This window comes from Cavia porcellus, unplaced genomic scaffold (assembly GCF_034190915.1).
Source record: "Cavia porcellus strain 051 isolate PalLab524CR breed Dunkin Hartley unplaced genomic scaffold, mCavPor4.1 scaffold_26, whole genome shotgun sequence".
In the NCBI taxonomy this organism is placed as follows: Eukaryota; Metazoa; Chordata; class Mammalia; order Rodentia; family Caviidae; genus Cavia; species Cavia porcellus.
This window is the reverse complement of record NW_026947509.1, coordinates 9,135,867-9,156,878: the sequence shown is the minus strand read 5'-3', so window position 1 is coordinate 9,156,878 and position 21,012 is coordinate 9,135,867. Positions and strand designations below refer to the sequence as shown.

At 43.9% G+C, this 21,012-nt stretch overlaps 1 protein-coding gene across 12 annotated transcripts in view; it reads right to left on the bottom strand.

The window, feature by feature from the left end:
• Positions 1–21,012, bottom strand: part of Esrrg (estrogen related receptor gamma) — a 540,107-nt gene that overhangs the window by 375,736 nt on the left and 143,359 nt on the right. For all 12 annotated transcript variants that reach the window (XM_013157679.3, XM_013157680.3, XM_063236700.1 and 9 more), the window contains one exon: positions 3,192–3,282. The gene's annotated coding sequence lies outside the window, so the exon portion shown is untranslated. The remainder of the gene's footprint in view (positions 1–3,191; positions 3,283–21,012) is intronic.

Below are 21,012 nucleotides of genomic sequence, written 5' to 3'. Positions count from 1 at the left end.
AGCTGTGTGTCAGAAATGGGGGAGCTCTGTGTCAGAAATGGGGAGCAGGGACCAAATACACATTTCTTATTATAAAAATCACAATTCCTTTTCTTGTTCCAGAGCAGTTTGTGATTTCTTATAGTATACGTCAATAGCTATACTAACATATAACAAAAACAAAAACAAGTGACCGTATCAGGATATCACTTCTCCTAAAGAAAATGACACCAATCTCTTCTACCAGGGCCGCAATGCACAACACATTCCATTAAGAGGATAAGGAGGCTGATGGATTTGTTGTAGTGAAAATGAGTATTTGGAGGCATCTACCCTCACATTCTTGAGACCTTGAGGATAGACCTTGAGGATGTTCAAACACACATACACACACGCACACACACGTGTGTATAAATAGGTGTGACCACATCATATATTTCCTGCTGACCATTTTTAAACTCTAAGTGTGATGAGCGATCTCCATCGGAAACAACAGTATTACGAGATCAAATTCGTTTTCTTCTAAGGACTTTGAAACAACACAGGTACTTCTCCCTCATGCATCTCAAGAAAACTGGGGGAAAGAAAGGTAAACAGAGCACAAGACCATAATGGCCTTGACTTTCTCATGAAACTTTGGCTTCCACTGAAACAGTGAAGGACAAGAATTAGTAGCAAAGACTGTAAACCCACCTTTTAGGATGACAGTTGCTAAATCACATCCTTTCTGAAACCAGACGAGAAACTTCAGATCATCACTGTTCAAACCCATCTGCATCCCCTGGGGGTACACCTAGTCACAGAAATTCAGGAAGAGAAATGTCCAGGCCTCTGAAATCTCATCGTGGGGTTAGTCCACCAGCCACTTTCCACGGTGGCAGGGGAAGGGCATCACTTTTTAAGCACCACTGACATTTATGCAGAGAGAGAAGCATGCTTTTCAGTTTGTTTAGCATAAAATAAAATAACAAAATTTAGCCCTGCTTGGCCTCCTCTAAGCTTTCTGCTAATTCTCAGTCAAAAATAAACAGCATTGACAAAGACATTAAAGATGGGAACAATAAAAATAGTCAGGAAGGGCAGAAAAAAGATATTCCATCTCAGTTTGCAAAAAAAAAAGAGTATTAAAATACCAATGATACAAAAATAGACTTGAACAATTTGTTTAGAAAGCAAGAGGGGGTAAGAACTTGCAGACTTCCTAAGATGGGTGTCTTAGAGGTTTCATTGATTCATTGATAGGTTTGCTGGTGAATGATTAGGCGATTAGTCAGGAAGGTCTGAATTAGGTGCTGGAGTTCTGCCTCCCGTGAATAAAATGCAGAGCAAGGCTCCTCTCCCCCACCCCTGTGACAGATGATATCTGTTTTCTCCTGAGAGTTTGAATTTAAGAGCCATTGAAGCTCAGCAACAGTATATTCTAGCTCAAATGAGCTGAAAATTGCATTCAATTTGAATTTCAAAAATAGAGGGGAGGAAGAGAGAAAAAAAACCCTCGCACCCATCAAGTCTCCACACTTTTCAGCTACTTCCTGCTGCTCAGTCGCATTCTGCCAGGCTGAGGACCTGAAACCCAGGATGTGTTGCAGGGGAAAGAGCATCGCTGGATGCCTGCCCAGTCTGAGTTTAAAAATAAACTTTTAATAGTCAGGATCAAAGCAAAACTCACTTTTACGCACATGCATAATGCAGGATGCGAACCACCAAAGAAATAGATTTATCTGTTCCGAACTCAAATGGGACTGCTTGCTTTCTTTTTTTTCCCTCCTTACATGCCGGAGAGGTGCTAGAGGTGAAGGTGTTTTCCCTGGGAAGCTCTAGAAAAGTCAATTCATTTCAAAATTAATATTAATTTCTCTTCAGCTCACTTAAGCCCCCCATGCCTGGCCGCTGGCACCCTCCCTTCACCTGTCTCTCCTTCCAAAGCAGATGTGTTCTTGAAAAGTTGAGTGAGAGAGCCATTGATTTTTCAAATCAAATCATATTTTAAATGCTCCAAGAGAGCCGGTTATTTAAAGGAATCTTGTGATAAATTATTTGATGAAGCCAAGCTATTTTTAGTGCGCAAATAACTGGCCCCTCTGCAATGGCCTGCTAAGCATGAATTCGAAGCAGAGCCAGGTTTTCCACGAGCAGGGCACACCTGTCCTTTGTAAGCAGTAGATTTAAGTACCACCAATATTTACAACCCAACCGATGCTAAGTAAAAAGAACAAATGCTGTACCAGAATTATAACTGTGTATATGGGGCCAGAACGCCATGGTTTTTTCTACAGTTTGAGCTGGAAAAGCAGAGAGAGCACTGCATGTGCTCTGATCTACTTCAAACACGGAAACTCAGCTCTTTCTGCCCAATTCATTCTCCACCTTGAATTAAGCAACGTGGGTCCTGTGAGAAAGACGGCTTCACCTCTCATGCGCCATTTGCCACACTGAGGCTGAAGTCCACAGATGGTTCTTGGGAAACGTGACTCACCCAGAGGGCATGTGGAGAGAACCACAGGGTGGGGACCACTGGGGTCCTCTCCATGGCAGGCGCTCGGGACACAGTGGTTAAATCAAAAGTCCTGCACTCTCCACCAAAGGTCCCACCTGATCCTAGTCGGGGACTGGGGTCTAGAGAACCAGCTGGGGACGGATCGTAACCCAGGAAAGGAGACCTGCCGTGACACTCCTTCCAAAATGAATCAAGAAGACTCAGCCTTCAAAGACTCTTGGAAAGAACTGGGCATTCAGCTGCTAACCAACAACGCAGCAAGAACGCGTACAAAGTCCGCAGAAGCTAGCATGAGAGAGTGTGTTTTCTCTGGGAGGCACAGCACAGGATGGAGAGGAAAGCGATCTGACCCATCATCAAAAGGTCAGAAGTAAGAAAGTCTGGCCTGACTGCCACAGTTTATCATCAACGCAGCAAATCAATAGCAGCAAGCAAAAACCTTTCCAAAGGACCCACCTGGTCACTGCCACACACACTCCGTAAAGCCCAATCTGTCAGGATAGCTCACAAAACACAACCTTTAGAGGACCGAAATGACGTCTTTCCCTTTTAAAAGACAGGGTGAGGGACACATCAGAACTTCTTCATGTTTGTTACTAATGGAAGACTGGCCAAGGTAACAGTGGCAGGGAATAGCAGTGACATTTCACAGTCCAGTGGGCATCACACGACATCATGCTAGATGGGTTTCCCAACCACGTGGAGAAGGGCTTACCTTTCAAGCTGCGACAATGTTAGCCGAGGACTTTTCCCTTACATCTTCATAGCTGACTATTGTTCACTGATGAACCGGTCAGTTGTCCGCTCTATTCATGTATGTGATCCAACCCAAAAAGGAAGAAAAGAAAAATGCGAGGTCAATTTTTTCAGCCAGTGCATTGAATCAAATCTCCCAGCAATAGAGTTAAACGCACATTAATAGCTACAACTTAGTGGGCTAGGACCTGAGTGAGTCTTTGATTTTCCTATATATACACCCAGGCCGGTATTTCCACACCGACGAAGGCACAGTCCTCATTTTTATTTTAAGTTTTCTTCCTTCTCAGCTTTATCTGATTTATTAATCTTCCGCTCCTCTCTTATTTATAGCGAATGCTCTCAAAGTATTTCCCATTATAACACCCATTTATAACTTCTAGAGGAAAAATAAATATCCCAAGACCAATGGACTTTCTGCTTATTTCACATCAGTCTCAAGGTATATTCATTCCTCCAACTGAGAAGTTTGTTTCCTATTTCTCCAATCCTTAAAACAAAAGACAAATGACAATGGATAGAAAAGCATTTTCTTGATAATTCAGATTCTGTTTCAAACAACTGCATCGTGGGTTTTAGCCACACATGTACGCCCTTCAGGCAGAGTGTTTGCTACAAAAGGAAAATTTTGTTATCAGTCTCGTGAAATTGCCAATATTTTACCAATTTCGATTTATAAAACTGGCAATCCTATATAATTTATCGGGATACTTCCCAAATCTTTACCCTGCTCTAAAGGGGCCATTGCGAGCAGCCAGGTGAGCTCCCGGAACCCTGGGACCCTAAGGCAGCTGAATGCTGAAGTTGCAGCTTCAGGAGGACTGGGAATAACAGTCCTTGGAGGGCCCCTTACAGTTCCTTTGGTGAAGGATCTGCTGATATTCATTATCTAAAAAATGTTGGGGAATGAATTAGCCAGGCCGCACCAGGCCATTTTCCATCACACTCCTGAGGATACGGGTATGGCCCTGGCTTTGGGGAACAAGGATGCCTGTGTGGTCACTAAAAGGCACCCAGGCCTGGATGGGGAGGGGGGCTCTACAATCTACTCACCAGGGCACCCTCAAGCCGTGGTTTCCCCTCTCTGCTTCCAAGAGGAGAGTTAAAAGCAAAATGCTTGACAAATCATCAAGAGCAAAGTTTTGGATCCAATTTTCTCTTAACACCCAAAAGCTACCAAAAGTAACCGAAATCATGTTTTGATCGTTTTCTTTAATGCTAAAGAGAAATGATCCAGGTCCTAGTAAACAAGGGGAGGGTTTTGAAGTAAATCCTTCCATTGAATGAGAGGTGAAGACCAGCTGAGTCTAGAGACGAGGGAGGAGGCTTCTAATGTCCGCTGGGGTTTAATAGGGTGTAGAATCAGAGAGAGAAAGGAGTGTGTTTTGCAGGTAAGTACAGAGGTTGTTTCCGGAATTCCCCTGAATGAGTGGGATGAGTGGCCAGGTGAGTGGGATGAGAGAACCCAATCCTATTTATTTACTTCCTAGGGTTGTGAACACAGGAGGACTGTCAGGCAGAAGCCGCAATCTCTATGAGTTTAAAGCAGCATCAGGAGAGAACCCACTCATTTGGTATTCTATGGTTAGAGGCCGAGGGAAAACAAGTTAGGTTGTTATTTATTTTTATAAGAAGGCTTAGGATTTGGGGTGTCTAGAGGGACACAGGTCAACACAAGTCTTGCGGGTGTGGATTTCCACAGTGATGTTACCGTCAGATCATGAAGCCAATGCCCTTGACTAACATGACCGCAGTACACATAACACTGAAAACATATCACTCGCCAAACTCTAGCTCTGAAATTGATGAATATACAAAATAACACAGGAATCGCAATAGTGACATTTGGAACCATGCATGCCAGCTCTCTGAGCAGAGGTGTTTAACTTGGGCGAGTTAGGGTCCTTAGGTGGGAGAAGACGCTAGAGAAGTGGAAGCCGGTGTGAGGTTAGGGTTAGTCTCACACTGCAGTACGCAGTTTCCCAGGCTTATCCCCAACCAACCCACCTGGAATATTCCTTACTCAGCACTGGGGATCCTTTACTGAAGGCGGAGGGGGACGCTCAATAAACAGTCTCGGGGAGTCAGTCATAGTACAGTCTAGAAGGTTTTTGTGGGTAAGCTGGAAAACTCACTCCCGTTTATCTATCTTTCCCCTGAGTACAAAGATCCTGAATTCTGAAAACTAAGTGTAAAATATAGACAGGGTCATGACTGTTTTATAAATAGGAAATTACCTAGACCCATGATGGTGAATCTTTTAGACACGAGCGCCCAACTGCAGCCCAAAACTCCCATCACTATTGCAAAGTACCAATGCTGCAGTTAAACTCGAATGCTGAGGTTTTAGCTTGTGTATAAAAAAAAAAAAAAAAAAAAAAAAAAAAAAAACAACCAACTCATACATTAGAATTTGTCTTAAAAGAAAAACAAGCAACATGCATGCCATAGGTTCACCATCCCTGGACCTAGACCCAGGTAATTACTGAGTTTGGACAGATAAACTGACAACAAATACATTTATTAATTCCAGGAGTAAGAACTGCCAGGTGCAGTCACCTGGATTTTGCTTTTCACAATGCAGGAGGCACCTTCTCCACAGATCTCACTGGGACAGGGTGCACAGGAAGACTGTGAGGTAAGATGCGTGGGGAAAGAAGTCTCTGGATTCCCTTCCTTATTGCACAGAATATTTTTACAGTAGATGACGACAGCTCCAATGTCTCTTCACCCACAAAGTTGCTGACACTAAGGCGACAGGACTTACGCATTCCCTACACCATCTCTGTCACCACTACCACCTCAAAAGGAGAGTGAATTCTCTACCTCCAGAGGGAGAAAGATCTGTCCTTCCAGTCTTGAGCTGGTGTAAGTTTGGACATTCCAATAGAAGGAAGCCACTTAGCACATGATTCTCTGAGGCACAGTGGCATTCATTGGAACTCAATCGTAAACAACACAGCTGTCCTTGGGGAAAAGCACATTTTTAATTCCAAAAATTTAGGAGTATATTTTACTGGGAGGAGTTACTCGTAGTCTCCTTACGCACAGATACAAAAGCCTGCGGTGCATAACACTTGCAAAAATAAATGGACAGTAAACATAAAAATTTAAAAAGGAGAAGCAAAATAATTCCTTGGATCTTTCTAAAGATGACCTTAGTATACAGTCAGGTCATTAAAGACAATCAGAAGAACTCCTTCACCCGCCTGGACCCCTTTGGTGTTGGTCTAAATTGGTTTGATCTGCAGATTTTGGGGGCTGTGGGTTTTGAGAAGAGCAATCAGGAAAGCTTATTCTGGGCAAGCAGTTTATACAAATGATCTTCCTTGGGTTGCTGGGAAGACAAGGAACAAACACAGCTTCAGTCCCACTCCCACCCAAGCTCAACCTAATTAGGGAAAGAGCAGAGTGACTTAATCTACATGATGCCCCTGGAAAGGAAGAACGGGTCGGAACATGTGACAGCTTTGAGAGTGGACTACACTAACCCACCCGTTCAGCCACAGCTTTGTCCGTGATGAATCGCAGCGTCAGAATTCCAGATTTAGCCCTCCCAATATTCACCACTTCCCAAATTCAATAATATTGGTTACTTCCTGTTGCAATTAGCGAATCTTAGAGAAAGCCTTTCTGGGAGGACAGGACATTCTAAAAATGAGTGTTTTGTTTATTGAGTCGACCGAGATTCTTGAATTTAATACTTGGCCAATTGTTCTCCATCCACTTTAGCCCTTAGGAAGGGAAAGGAAAGGGGTAGAGAAAACAAAGGAAATAAGTGAATGATTAAGAGAAATAATGGAAAGAAACGGGGATGATGATGAAGAGGAAACTTTTGGCTTTCATCTAGACAAACTCACAACACTGGGAATGCACCGAAAGTCACCTGGGTGCAGCTTTTCCTGAGACCTTCACACCATTCCCGGGAGATGGAAGATCACTGGTGATGGGGACCTTGGGTGTGATGCACCCCAGTACCCTTGTTTTATGAAGCAGGAAAAGAGGTCCTGGAAGAAATCGCAACGCAGAGTCATGACCACCGCAAACAATGGCAGACCAGCTGAATACTCTACCAACCACAGCTAGCCGGAAGCAGTAATAGCTTTTTCAAGTCTTAGAAGATGGCCAGTGAGACCCATGGTGCACTGAGATGGAAAATCTCCTCTTGGAGGGAAACCAGATCACCTCACAGTACTGGAACCTGCAGGAGCAGCTGGCAGTGGGCAGAGTGGCAGCTGACTCTGCTCCCTGGGTGATGACAGCCCATTGCACATCAACAGGAACAATATCGCCACCCAGTCGTGCCTGGGCCCAAGAAACCATCGCTGACGGTGATCCCGGTGTACTGTTTGGACAGATTAATTAAGAGCCCTCCGTTACATCAGCCCACTTACACGAACAGCTCCCTCTGTCTTTAATAAAGTAAATGGAACAGGGCGGAATGCAAGAGGGAGAGCAAGTATTAGGCAAAAGCTAAACCCAAAGAAGAGCGGCACCTTGTTCCAGCAAAGAGGCAAGACAAGGAAAGCCGGAGGAGGAAGCAAGTTTTCCTGAGCGAGAGGCGAGCAGGGGGTGCTGAAGAGGGCAGGCTGCAGAGACACTGCTCAATCAGGACCTATTTTCAGAATTTCCTTCAAGCCGGCTTGGACCGAAAACCATCAATTATTTAAAGGATGTAACATGATGCTTCCTTTGTTGAAGCAAATCTGCAAGCAGACCCCGAGAGAAAATAAAAAATGAATCAGGCGGAATTTATTAGTGCGCTTGAAGAAAACAAAGATTTAGCTATTGGGATTGACTCTGGCTCAGAAATAGTTCAATTTTTTCTCTGAAAATCCACAACCTTTTCCCCTCCTTCTCATTTATTTATTTTCTACAGTAGGTCACATACAAAGGGAGGGGATGAACCATTTCCTAAACTCTTTTCTTTTTGGATTCGGCTTTGATGTATTATCTTCATTTAAATTACAAATACACTAATCTGCAACACTGTTTACCAAGGAGCATTTTAAATGAAAGACAGAAGAAACTGCATCACTTCACACTTTACAAATGACTTTAGACTCTGGATCTCATAAAAAACAGCCCACAGTGTTCTCTGCCTTTGGCTGCTAGTTCGGTGAATGAAATTCAATTAGTGGGCTTTGTACTTAGGACATTGTGATTCCCATGACTGGTCTGATCATAATGGGTGTGCCAAGGCCTAGTTCTAGGTTTTGGCAGTCCATGGTTAAGCGAAAATTTCAACCCGAATGGGGCAGCATGGGGAAAGTCACTGCTTCCAAGGAATTGGAAACGTCAGAAAAGTTGGGAGGAGGGAACCGGCTCCCTGGATGGCTCATTAGCCATAATAGCTAAGCAAATGAATTAACTTTTGGAGAGGACTCCATTCCTAAGTCTCTTATTACCAGTTTTAATGCTTTCCAAAAACAGCAACTGGCCCAGTAGAAACCAGGAACTGAGCAGAAGCCACCCTTAGGATTGGATCTGGCTTAGTTTGTGCCCCAAGGATACAGAGCAGAGACCAGAATCATGAGGGTGCCAACACAGCCCTCGTGAGGAAATCAAATAAGGATCTCACACAGGGCCCCAGGGCCTTCACAGCCAGGCTGGGAATCCAGGCTCAGCAGCAGGAAGGGAAGTGCAGTGCATTCGCAAACGCTGACCCCTCATCTGCACCGCTGCGGTGACCCAGAGGGCCAGCATCTACATCCACTCTGGCCCAGGTCATCACACCGATGCTCCTGATAGCGAAGCTGGAGAAGCAACAGCAGAGCATCTCACAAGGAGACGTGTGCAGCCCGCAGGTGATGAGAAACCACCTTCGTTTATTAATCAGTCTGAAAATACAGGTCAGGGGCTGGCAACATAGCTCGGGGACAGAACAAGTGCTTAGCACACTTGAGACCCTGGGTTTAATTCCCAGCACCAAAAAAACAAAACAAGTCTCCTAGATCGGCTCATGCTGCTTCTACGGTCTCTCGTGGGGAGTGGCTCTCCCATCCACCCATTCTCCAGATAGAAACAAGGCCACTGCTTGGCTCACTTTTTCAGCATCGACATTACCCATCCCATCTCCAAGTGCCTCCTCCTTCTTGGAAAACAGTGACAGAAGCAATCACATTAAATCCCAAGGGGAAAAAAATACAGAGACATTTTCCAGAAGTGACTTTCCTCGGAAAGCTGCCCTGGGCATTGTAAATACTGTCTGAGACTTAGGGCAGCTGGGCAGCTGGGCAGCCGGACGCACTGGGCTCTTTCTTCTGTGCTACTTTCTTCTGACTCAGAACTGCACAGCCATATCTGTGATTGACAGGAGTACTTCGCACCGATGGGCGGGGGCGGAGTGAGGTGACTCACTGTGGCTTTCAGGAGCTCAGTCCCCACACTGCATTCCAGCTCCACCATCCAGACGCTCCTGTCTCTAGGCGCTAGACAACCAGGCTCGGTAGCATGAGTATCCACACCAGTGGATCCACAGACTACAGGCGCCAGGGGAGGCTGCTTGGTCCTGAGGTCAGAAAGCCGGTTTACCAGCACATCCCTGACAACGCCTTTGGTTCATTGCTTCCTTCTAGACACCTCGGGGTGCCCCGCCTCAACCCCCTCTTCTTCTTCTCCTTTCCAGCAGCTCCCCAAACACCCCACTCCCTGTACAGAGTTGGGCCTGCTTCCCCACTGCCCGTGGCTCTTGGGGACCCATGCTGGAGGCTGTGGGTGACAAATTCTCTGTACATAGCACCCAAAGCTGTCCCCGTACTCCACATGGGACCTGGCAGCAACCTTGGACACTGCACACTGACATCACAAAAGCCTGAGACTTTGAGATCCGTTTTCCTAGCACCACTGGGAAGAGGTCAGTCTGTCCCAATCCAAAAGCTCCTTATGAGCTTTCCTTAAGCACAGGCTAACTTCTATTGCATCTGGCTCACTACCTTCCAGGATGTGTGTCTGACACTCAGGTCACTATCACCATCACCATGCACGGTCCTCTTTGGATGTACAACACTCTCCTCCATAGTGGATCTGATAAATACAGGTGTGAAGGCGCTCAAGATCGGGAACCGAGAACCCAGCCGCCGTGTGGCCGCGCTTCCTCACTGCATGCTGATTTCAAAGGTCAGCCCTGCTCCCGCTAGGGATGGTCATCTGGAGTCATCAGCTCTGAAGTTGTTCCTTCCCTAAACCTGCAGAACGGGCATTTCTTCTTTTTCCTCTCAGTGATGTCACCTAAATGAGATGTTCCAATTTAGAATCATTTCCACGTTAGAAACAGATGAAGAATCCAATCCATATGCCCCGCGACTTGTCAAGGAAATTAACTATAAAGACAGTATCGATATTATACAATTAAAATGAGAGCTCTTAACATATTTAATTTCCCCCTGACCTGACTTTCTTCAGTCATTATGGACAAAAAGCATGAATTCATTATTTGCAAATAGCCCAGATTGCTTAATGTATTCTAGAAGGAATCGAGACGGCGTCTTGTGAGCACACACACACACATTCGGGTGTGCGTGTGTCTCGATCAAGGGCAAAAATAGTAACAAGGAGCCATCCTAAGCAGTGCAACTACAACATATAAACACATTTTAGAGCATATATTTTATCTTTCTGTAACATTTATGGGGGAAGGAGAGAAAGAAATGGGGGACGGAAAAATTTCAAAAATCATTTTAACTTTTCCAGATTATTTACTATATAAAGCATCCTCCTCCCCCCACCCCCATAAATTTGCATGAGGCAGCTATTTGGGGCTGTTTTGGATTGTTGTGTTTTTAAAAATTTAACAATCATAGCTCTGCAGCTTAATCACTTGTATGTGTTACAAAACCAGATGGTTCGAGTGGGTGTTTGTTTACAAGCTCTCTCCATAAGGTTTTTGGCTTCTTTTTAGACCCAAACTGAATATTTCAATATTTCAACTCAGAAAGGGGGCAATGAAGAATAAATAAAACTAGAAAGGGAAGTGGCCACTGGCTGTCACAGGTCCTTGGGCTTCCTGCGTCCACTCTGCTCTGCCACCCTCTAAGCCATGAAACTGTGTGCCTTGGTGAAACCTTTCCTCCTCGTTCGAGAAACCTTTGCTGCTATATCACTTACTCTGTGCTAAGTAAGCCCGCGGCCTTGCGCACGTTGGTTGGTTGTGGCAGAACGGTTAATGTGCAGGAAACAAAGAATGTGGGAGACTCAGCAATGCTCTCTCCCCCTTCATCCATGCCCGGAAGGCCGGAGCGGTGGCAGCTGTGCCTGGTAGAAATAGCTCAGTACAGGAAGCAGGGGCAACGGGAAACATCACATTCTAGAGCTTCCGGAGGGACACAGTGCTGGGAAGGTGGAGAGTGGCGTCCTTTTCTACAGTGTCCCCTGACCATGTCTAGAGCATTGCTCAGCCCCAAGAGAAGGCAGGGGATCCAGGAAGAACACAATGCATTTAAAGCACACGCCACCACCTCCTGAGCGCCCAGCACATCCTTGGAAAAGTACACAGGACAGTAGGACAATGGCCGCCCCTCACACAGTTGGTGCTATCTGAGAGAACCCTGCTCAGAAGGAGGGTGGATTCGTAGATATGACCATTCTCTTCCAATTCTCCTGCTCTCCACACTTGATTTAATATGTGTCATTAGGCTTTACAATGTACAGTTAGGAACACCTAGATAAATTAGCACATTCGTGATTTATGTGACTGTTTTGTCTCCTGCTCTGGAAGAAACATTTAAGAAAGAGCTTTTTCATTGTTTATAGCCTTTAATAAAAGAGAGTGTCTCTGGTGAAATTCAAACAGACTTGAAATACTGTCCTGATTTTCAACAAAAGAAACCAAGCTTAGAAAATACACTTGTGCATGGCAGCCATGTCCACCATACAGTAATCCATCCTCAGTCAAAATTGTTGGAGGAGCTAATAAACAGCTAGCAGCTCTGCACCAAGGTAGGACCCAGTGCGCACACAGAAGATGAAATAGAAACTCGGTTCCTGGCTTGCTACCTATCCTTCCACTGCTGCGAGAGTTAATTATTCATCTTTGCAACATGAACTGTTTTACACAATTGTTAAAGATGCTGATTCTGTTAAATAGGCAGGACCTATGCTTTCTGGTAACTGAGAAAAGTAGGCAGTGCCCACAAGAGAACAGAGTCTCATAAGGAAAAGCCAGAGTTCACTTCAGGAAGCAGAAAACTCTTCCAGAAATTCTTAATTATTGGTCTTAGCCTTATGCAAAAAGCATACTTTTCTGAGCTTTTTAAAAAATATGTATAGATAGATAGTCTCCACCCAATGAAAGGTCACAGATAGAACTTTCTAGAGATGTTAACCATGAAATTATTTCAAAATGAATGGTCACGTGCAATGAGACCATTTAGAACCAAGATGACATTTCCGCTAATCATACCCCTCTAGTGGACGCTGGAAAAATTTCTCGAGGTCTCTACACGCCGGAAACACCTCTGCAGATCAGAGGAGAGGAGAGATGCCAGCCAGGAAGCACCACTTGTGGCCACGATTTATGTTCTACATACTGTCAGCCTCGGCATGTTCATTTAGCATCAGATGCAAGTTATTCAGGGCCTCAGATGATGCAGAGGATGTCAATACTGAGGCCACTATTTACAGCCCAATAAACTACACTTTGAACAATATTAGTAGCGTTAAGCTTAGGTAGCACTCCTAGTATTAATGCCTTAATACAGATATATGGCTCCAAGCATAGTTTACAGCACGGAACATAAACACAAATCCGGTGATACTAATAAATCACTTTCTTGGCTGCTTAAAAACACACTGCCAAAATGTGCTTTACGCGTTATACAATGGAGCAGAAGGCAGTGATATATATTTAAATTTTCCATTTTTAAGCTGTCACTCAAAAAACTTTTCATACTTTTTTTTAGCTTATTGATCTTACTGGCTTGTGATAAGACTTCAACTGCTTGCCTGAGCTGTTTTTAGTTTCTGCTTCTTATTAAAAGAGCTAAATCGGGAATCATAAAATGCTACTAATTTAGCGGTTTTCAATAGAAATGAAAGCTAAATACAGCACCAAAATAGTGTATCCCTCATGTTTTATTACCCTAGAATCCTAGATTTAACTACTATATAGCATAATAATGGTTATTATTAAATCACATGTCTCCATTTTTCTCCCTTGCATCTAGCTATCTACCTATCCACATATCCATCTATTTATCTATTCATTTACCTACTTATTTATCTACAAATATAAAGAAAAACTTGCATTAAGCACATTAAAATAATTGTTAATAAAGTCTCTGACTTTTGTTAAATATTTATACACAGAAATGCATATATATATATAGAGTCTGCATTTTTATATTCCTCTTTAATTTATAAAGAAATTCCTTAGCACCTTAATATTTTTGGTTCCCCTATCTTAAATAAATATCCTACACTGAAACAACCCAAATGGCATCATAAGAGCATCAGGATGATGGGCCAGAGCTGATCAACACACACACACCACACACACACACTGGGTTTTGAGTGAAAAATTGAATACCATCCCCAGAATACTTTCTGAGCCTGATTCTGGGCCTGGAACCTTGTTCTCATGACTGTCTCTGTGCTCCACAGCCCAGTGTGATTCACTGCTTCCTTCAGTGTCAGCCAGGAAGTTCAAAGCTCAGCCCAGAAGGGACAGTGATCCTCAGAGCTAATGGCTCATATTTTGCAAAGAGTTGCATGCAAAGCAGAAGCCACAGTCCAGCAAGGACGGATCCACCCTAAATTCTCCTGTAATGAGTGAATTGTGCGGCCGTGGCCGGGGACCTCATGCGGCCTCAGTCACACCCACTCCCATATGACAAAGCACGGCACCCTCCCGGGATGGCTTCGTAGTAGGGATGACAGCAGCAACAACAGAATGGCCACGAGACTGTCATTATATGCATGGTCTAGGAGGATGCTGAAAGCTATATCCAACAGCAAATCCCCAAAAGTACATCGTTATAAAAGAGAGGCTTGTTTGCTTAGCGTATCTCAAATCACTGGTGTTCCACAAACACATCTCACTTACATGCTCATTCCTATTGTCAAGCAGTCTAAGCTTCCTGCAGCATTGTAACTGAGCCCCCAATCCTCTCTGGCTCTACCTGGGTACCAGCTCTGGCACACGGATGCCACCATGTGCCACCCACAGCACCCAGGGCACGCAGTTCCATTTTCATCCCCACTGCAGCCAGGGAGGCTACTGCTTCTCTGGGCAGCGCCTCCTCACCTCCTTAGCCCTTCCCTGGGCCACTGGCTTGTCTACAATCTGCATGTGGATATGGGAGTGTGTCCACCCAGCCTTGGAGCGGCACTGCCATGCTCCTCCACATAAATATGGGGATTAAGTGGCCGCCTAGAGCTCTCCTGACAGCAGCCACTGGGCAAGGGAGCGACAGTGACCAGCGGATGTCCTGGTTCCACCATGCAGAAAGGTATTCAGCGCACGTAATAATTATCCATCCATCTCGTTCACACTAAAGGCATGGCAATGCAATTTTAGCCTTATAATCAAGACCATATGACAGAACCCAAGGCCATTAGGGACCAATTTCGAGTATTCTCTGCAAGACAATGATTTCCCAACCACACTTACATATGCTGAATACCTGCTCTCATGGAGGTAACCTCCCTGCTGCCAGAATCCTTCTTGGAAACACAATAGAGCAAAGTTTTAAAGGCTTGCTGCCCCCCCCATTACTTTTTTTTAAATTTTCCAAATATACTATAAAACTCTGAGGACAAATTTCTGCTCCTGGCAGTGACCACATGCAGAGATTTGCTTTCCTCTCTTTGTTTTTGCCCTTCTGCTCAATTCCGCCCTCCTGGACCCTGCTTGCTCTCCTCTGAACTGAAGCTTGGTCTCCCAGCCCAGAACTGCCCCACAGGAATTACCAGACCTCACTACAGCATGTCTAGTGACATGCAAATGCTGTTTCCAAAAGCATATGGTTTCACCGTCAACCCCAAAGCCCACGTGTAAAGCGGAAAGGATCCAAATCGTATTTTGAAATTCTGTAAAACACAGTGCAAGTATCTTTCATGTTTTATTCTGCAGAAATGAACAAATCAGTGCCCTTTTCAACAGAAATGATTACAAATACTAAAGGTACTATGATTCATTATTAATAACCTACCAATTTCAGGGAAAATGAAAAAACTCACAGAAATAGGAAGAAAGAAAATATTTAATAACTATGTAAAATGAAAAACGAGCCAGGCATGAGCTAAATGATAGTATATTTTACTAGCATATTTTAGATTTCTTACAAACTCCATGCTTCTCATTTTTCAATTGTTAAAGGCAGGTAAATTATCCCTAAATATTAGTTGTCATCTCATTGCATCATTACGTTTCAAGTCAACATTTTAAAAAAAAATTATGAGACAACAAACTTGTTAAAGAATCTAGTAGTATGTTTTTAATCCATGACTTTTTAATGGCTTACATAATCACTTTGTATGGTAAAAATATTCCTATACCTCAGTATTACCTCCCCCCATCCCACTACTGTAGAAACATTCACACATTTTGGTGATTCCCAAAAAATTCTATGAAGACACTTTCTCGGCCCACATTTGATCCACTCTCCACTCTGGAAATACCATCTCCACTTCTACTTCTTGCAGCTTAATTTAACGTGATGAATCTAGGTCCTTTCTAGGGAAAGAAAACAACGTATTTTGCAATTTTCAATATAAAGCACCCAGAAGCTCCTAATTACATGATCTAAGCATGTGAAGAGAATGGGATCTAACACACTGAGCCAAAGATCACAGCTTGGGTGGTCCTTCAGTGGAGAAATACTCTGACTACCAAGCTGAGATCTGAATGTATACAAAATGTATGCCTCCGAAGATCAAAGCTCGCAAATATAAATGGAGATGGCTCGTGTAAATCTCTGTGCTGTCTCTCCTCATGCAGGATGCCTGCCAGCTGACAGCCAGAGAAGTAAGTTGTGACATCTCAGTAGTGATCCTGCCTGAGCATGTGTGAACTTAGCTGTTCATCTGATTGTCATCTCATCGGTACTATTCGCATTGGCAACAGCATATGGAGTTGGTTTTAACTTCAATCTGAATCTCTTAAAATGCCTTCAAGAAAGATTGCCCTATGATGCCACATTGGAAATAAAGTCACTGTGGCCACAAGAGCCAGCCTGTCAAATGCCAACCGATGCAGTTACAGATGACAGAAAGAGCCAAGTCTCTCACAAGGGATTGTAAAATTCTGAAAGCCAACCGAATCCTGCACCCCTCAAGGGCCCATCATTTGCCTATCAAAGGCTCTCTGTCGCTCCAATCAGCGCAAAAACAAAGCCAAAAGTTTTAACCACACAGTTCAACAAAATACAGCACCAAGGAGCACAGTGGTCTGCACCAGTCTTCACATCACACTGCCCATCCTACAGATGATGATGACCTCTGGGTTGTAAAGTAGGCTCTGAAAAGCACTACCCCACTGTGAAATCCAAAGTACTCACCGAGGGACAAACACGAATGCTTTCAAAGAACGCAAGTGTGGGAAAAGCTTGCTTAGATTTGCAGAATCCTTTGCTGAACTTTGGGGATACTGTTTCCCTCCGCATTGGCTGCTTCTTCCATTTTTTCATTTTCCTCTTTCTGTCAATGTTCAGAGGCCAAGTTCTTGGACCTCTTCTTTGTCTTCCTATATTCACGCTCCAGGTAGCCACAGCTGACCTCTATTGTCCTGACCACCACGGGGATCCAACGTCAGACCTCAGGAGAGGTACAAAACCTCTCCTGAGCTCCAGATTCATTAGTCCATCTTCCTCCTCAGCACCCTCATTTGGATTTCTAACGCACGTCTGGGAATGAATATCTATATAAGTGATTCCTAATGGGTAAGAAATAAACATAAACTTCCCTGGTGTTTTCCATCTTCTAGTTGTTTAGATACAAATCTTTAGATCTGTCCCTAGTTCCTTTCTTTCTTTAACACCACCAACGCAATGCATTTGACTCTTCCTCCAAAATATGTTCAGGGCAGAGCAGGTCCCACCTCATTGCCCTGACCCACACCAAGCTCGCCTCTCTCCTGGACCACTGCAATGGTCCACCAGCTCATGTCCCTGCTCCCAACTTGTCTCTTAGTCTATTCTCTGCAGAGAAGCCACAGTGATAGTACTTTGTTTTGTAAAAGCAAACTATTCAGTTATTAATAAACATCAATCATTGTCTACAATAGAATGCATGGATTTAAACAATAAAATTTGATGACATTTATCAATGTATATACATTCTTAAAACCATCAATCAGGTTATAGAATATTTCTGTCACCTTGGAAAGTTTTCCTTATGATCCCATCCAGTGACTTGTCAAACACAGGAACCAAGTAATCATTTCTATTATCAAAGCGTGCTTTGGCTTGCTTTGGACATTCAAATGAATTAGCCAGCCTATCATCACAGGACCAAAGTCCTGACCCTAAGAGACCACAACTTTAAAAAGGAAAGGTTTACTTTGGCATATAGTTTCAGAAGTTTCAATTCATGGTTGGCTCCAAAGCACAAACATCGTGGTGGACGGGCGTGGCGGAGGAAAACTGCTCACCTTATGGCAGCCAGGAAGAAGAGCAAAAGCTCTCAGGCCAGAAAGGAAGGAACTGGGAGCAGCATCTTTCCGAAACACACCCCAGGGACCTGCTTCATCCAATCAGGCCCCATCCCACGAAGCCCAGTCAGCCCTCAGGACCCAAGCAGCTCCGGAGGACTCAGCTCTGCATACTGTGACAGTGGGGAGCAAACTCTCAGTACATGGGTCTGTGGGAAACACTTCACCTTCAGCCTTTACACACACTATTCTCTTTCTGGGTTTCTGCACCTGGTTTCCTTGTGTAGAGCCAACCGTTCATGAGGTTCACCTAGGCTGTTCACACCATTTTGAGGAATGACATCATCCCACCACATAAATATATTCTGATGGGCTCATTATTTATTGATGAACATTTGGGGTTGTTTCATAGTTTTTAGCTACTTATGAATAAAGACACTACGAACACTTTGCACAAGGCACTCTGTGAATTTCTGCTTTCGCTGTTCTTGGTAAGTGCATGGGAATGGGGGTGCTGGGCCATTGGGTCGAAGTCTTTAATTTCACAAACCTTCCTATTTTCTGGTACTACTTTACATACTTCTCAGCAATGTTTGCAAGCTCAACTTGTACTACACCCTGGGAAGCATTTGGTTACTACTGGAGCAGATTCTTGTTTGCTTAACTCTAGCCATCCTACAGAGCACCAAGTGGTATACACTATTAGAGTTTTAAGTCCCTTTTTCTGATAACTACTGATTTTGATGTGTTCTCATAGACTCATAGACCTTTTGTGGGTTTTCCTCTGTAAAGTGTCTATTCACGTCTCTTGCCCATTCTGAGAGTCCGCTTTTAGAAATAAGTCAGATTTTCATATTCCTCTTCCCTTAACAGTCCAATAGCAGGCAGACCAGTGAGGAATCCAGGGTCTGTACCACAGCTGCTAAAGTCCGGCGCCACCCACTGGCCCACTGCCCGACTGACTTCCCCGTCTCCACTGCTCTGCACACCTCACCCTGAGTCCTTGAGCCGCCCACTGTGTCCCCTCAGCCTCCTGTGCCTCTCCAGGCTCATCCTGGTCCCAGGCAGCCACCTGCCTGCTCTCTCACTTCCTTGAGTGCCTTCTGGAGTGTTCTGCATAAAATAGAATCCACATCCCCAGCATTCTCTGCTCCTTTTCCAGCTCTATTTTTTCCCTAACACCACGGAAGATGTGACAATCACGATTCTGCAGTCCTGGAGGTGGAACCCAGGACCCTGCACATGTGAGGCGAGTGCTCCACCACCAAGCCGGACTCTCGGCACATGCCGTGATGGTCCTTACACTTCATTTACTTTGCTCATCCTCCTCTCTCTTTTCTCCTTTATCCTTCTGTCCCCAACTATAAGGTCTCTGAGGATGGGGAGACCCTGACCATTCACTCCAAAGCATGCTGCTCATTACTCCTCCCCAGATCTTGGAATGAAAACATAACCCCGCTACACTGTTGAGAACACCATCTGTCTGTAAACATATGACAGAGCCTTAACTGCATTTCCTTTTAAAAAGGTAAAGACAGATTTACTTAAAAGGAAACAAAAGCTCCAATTCATGTTTTCAAGCACTAAAGTAAAAATCTATGCAGATTAAAAAAAGACTTAGCCAACAGATGAACCAGAGACCCTCAGAAACAAGTGAAAGATCATTCACGCATCCCTACACATACATACATGCATGTATACATGTGATGTGTCCCTAGAAACTGAACATGCATGGGTATATAGGCTCTGCTAAGCAGAGTAATAATAAAATAAAAAATTAACTTTTACTGAGCACTAAGTGTCAGGAACCGTTAACTGTCACAAGAACTTTGAGAGGGACTAGTTCTACTTTACAGATTTGAAAACGGAGGTCCAGAGTACTAAAATTCTTGATAAATTCAGAATGCTTACCAGTCCCAGAGCTACCAGGATTTAAACCTTGTCTCATAGCATTTTGTGTAAATATCACATGCATATACACACATGGGTGCATTAGTTTAACTTGTATCAGAAACAGAACATTAAAGAATGCACTTCTTAATTAGTGAAAACAATTCTAGTCCCGGTGTGTGCTTTTGTGTGTTTTAACTTTCTTTGCGTAGGAGTTGAAACAAAGAATACCTGTGTACCACATGTATGTTAGCACACAGCAATGAGGCCACCTCCGAGCGCTGCTGCCCAGCCTAACCTGTGAGCTCTGTCTACACCTCTGCAGCCATCTGTGGACCTGCACTCCTAGCTCCTTTTCCACCGGAAGTAAATTCCACCATGGACTACAGGGCTATTGGTCTTTGCCAAGGATTCTACCCTTGGCAAGGATATGCCCCTAAATAATATATTCTTTAGCTTATTCCTATGTGATCTTTCAAGGTGACACCATCCTGCATCCTGTTCTCTCAGGTGACTTTTGTCCTTTTCATTAAGTATTATGCCTCTGAGATGCACCCATGCCAGTGCTTACAGGCGTGGGATGGCTGATTTCACTGCTCTACAAGAGTCCACTGTGGGACCATCACAGGTTTATTATTCTGCTGATTTTTTTCCGTCAGACATTAAATTATATTATAAAGCTACTGTAAGACAACACAATAGTTACACAGGAGTAACCAAGTGATCAGCGGAACTACACAGAGAACTTAACAAGAGGACCACACCAGAGGGTAGCCTCATGTCTAACAAAATCAAACCACAGATGCATGGGGGAAGGTTGAACTCTTCAGTTCATCGTGACGAGCTACTTGGTCCTCCTTACAGGGATCTCTACCTTACATTACACACAACAAATCCCAGCTGCATTGAGCACTGAAAAGCAAACCTCTAAAACCTGAAGACCATACAAATGAGCACGCTTAGGACCTCTCAGCGAGCAAAACCAAATTATTTTTGACAATGCAAAAATATGCCAACCATGAGAAAGAGTGATGTCTTCTACATAAATGTAAGAAATTCTTGCTAAAAGAAAAGCAAAAGAAGCCACAAAGTCTTAGAAGAGAGAACACATATTACAATGGATTCCTTTACATAACTACAGCCCTATCTTTCCATAAAGTCATAATTTGAGGACCTTACTTTATTGTTTCTTTGCCTAATTCTTCCTAGAGCTGGAAGAGTACCCAATAGGCTGTTATAGACCCTTACTTTAGGCTGTTTGCTCTTGCAGCCTGTGTGAAATTCTATGGTGTTTTAAACAAAG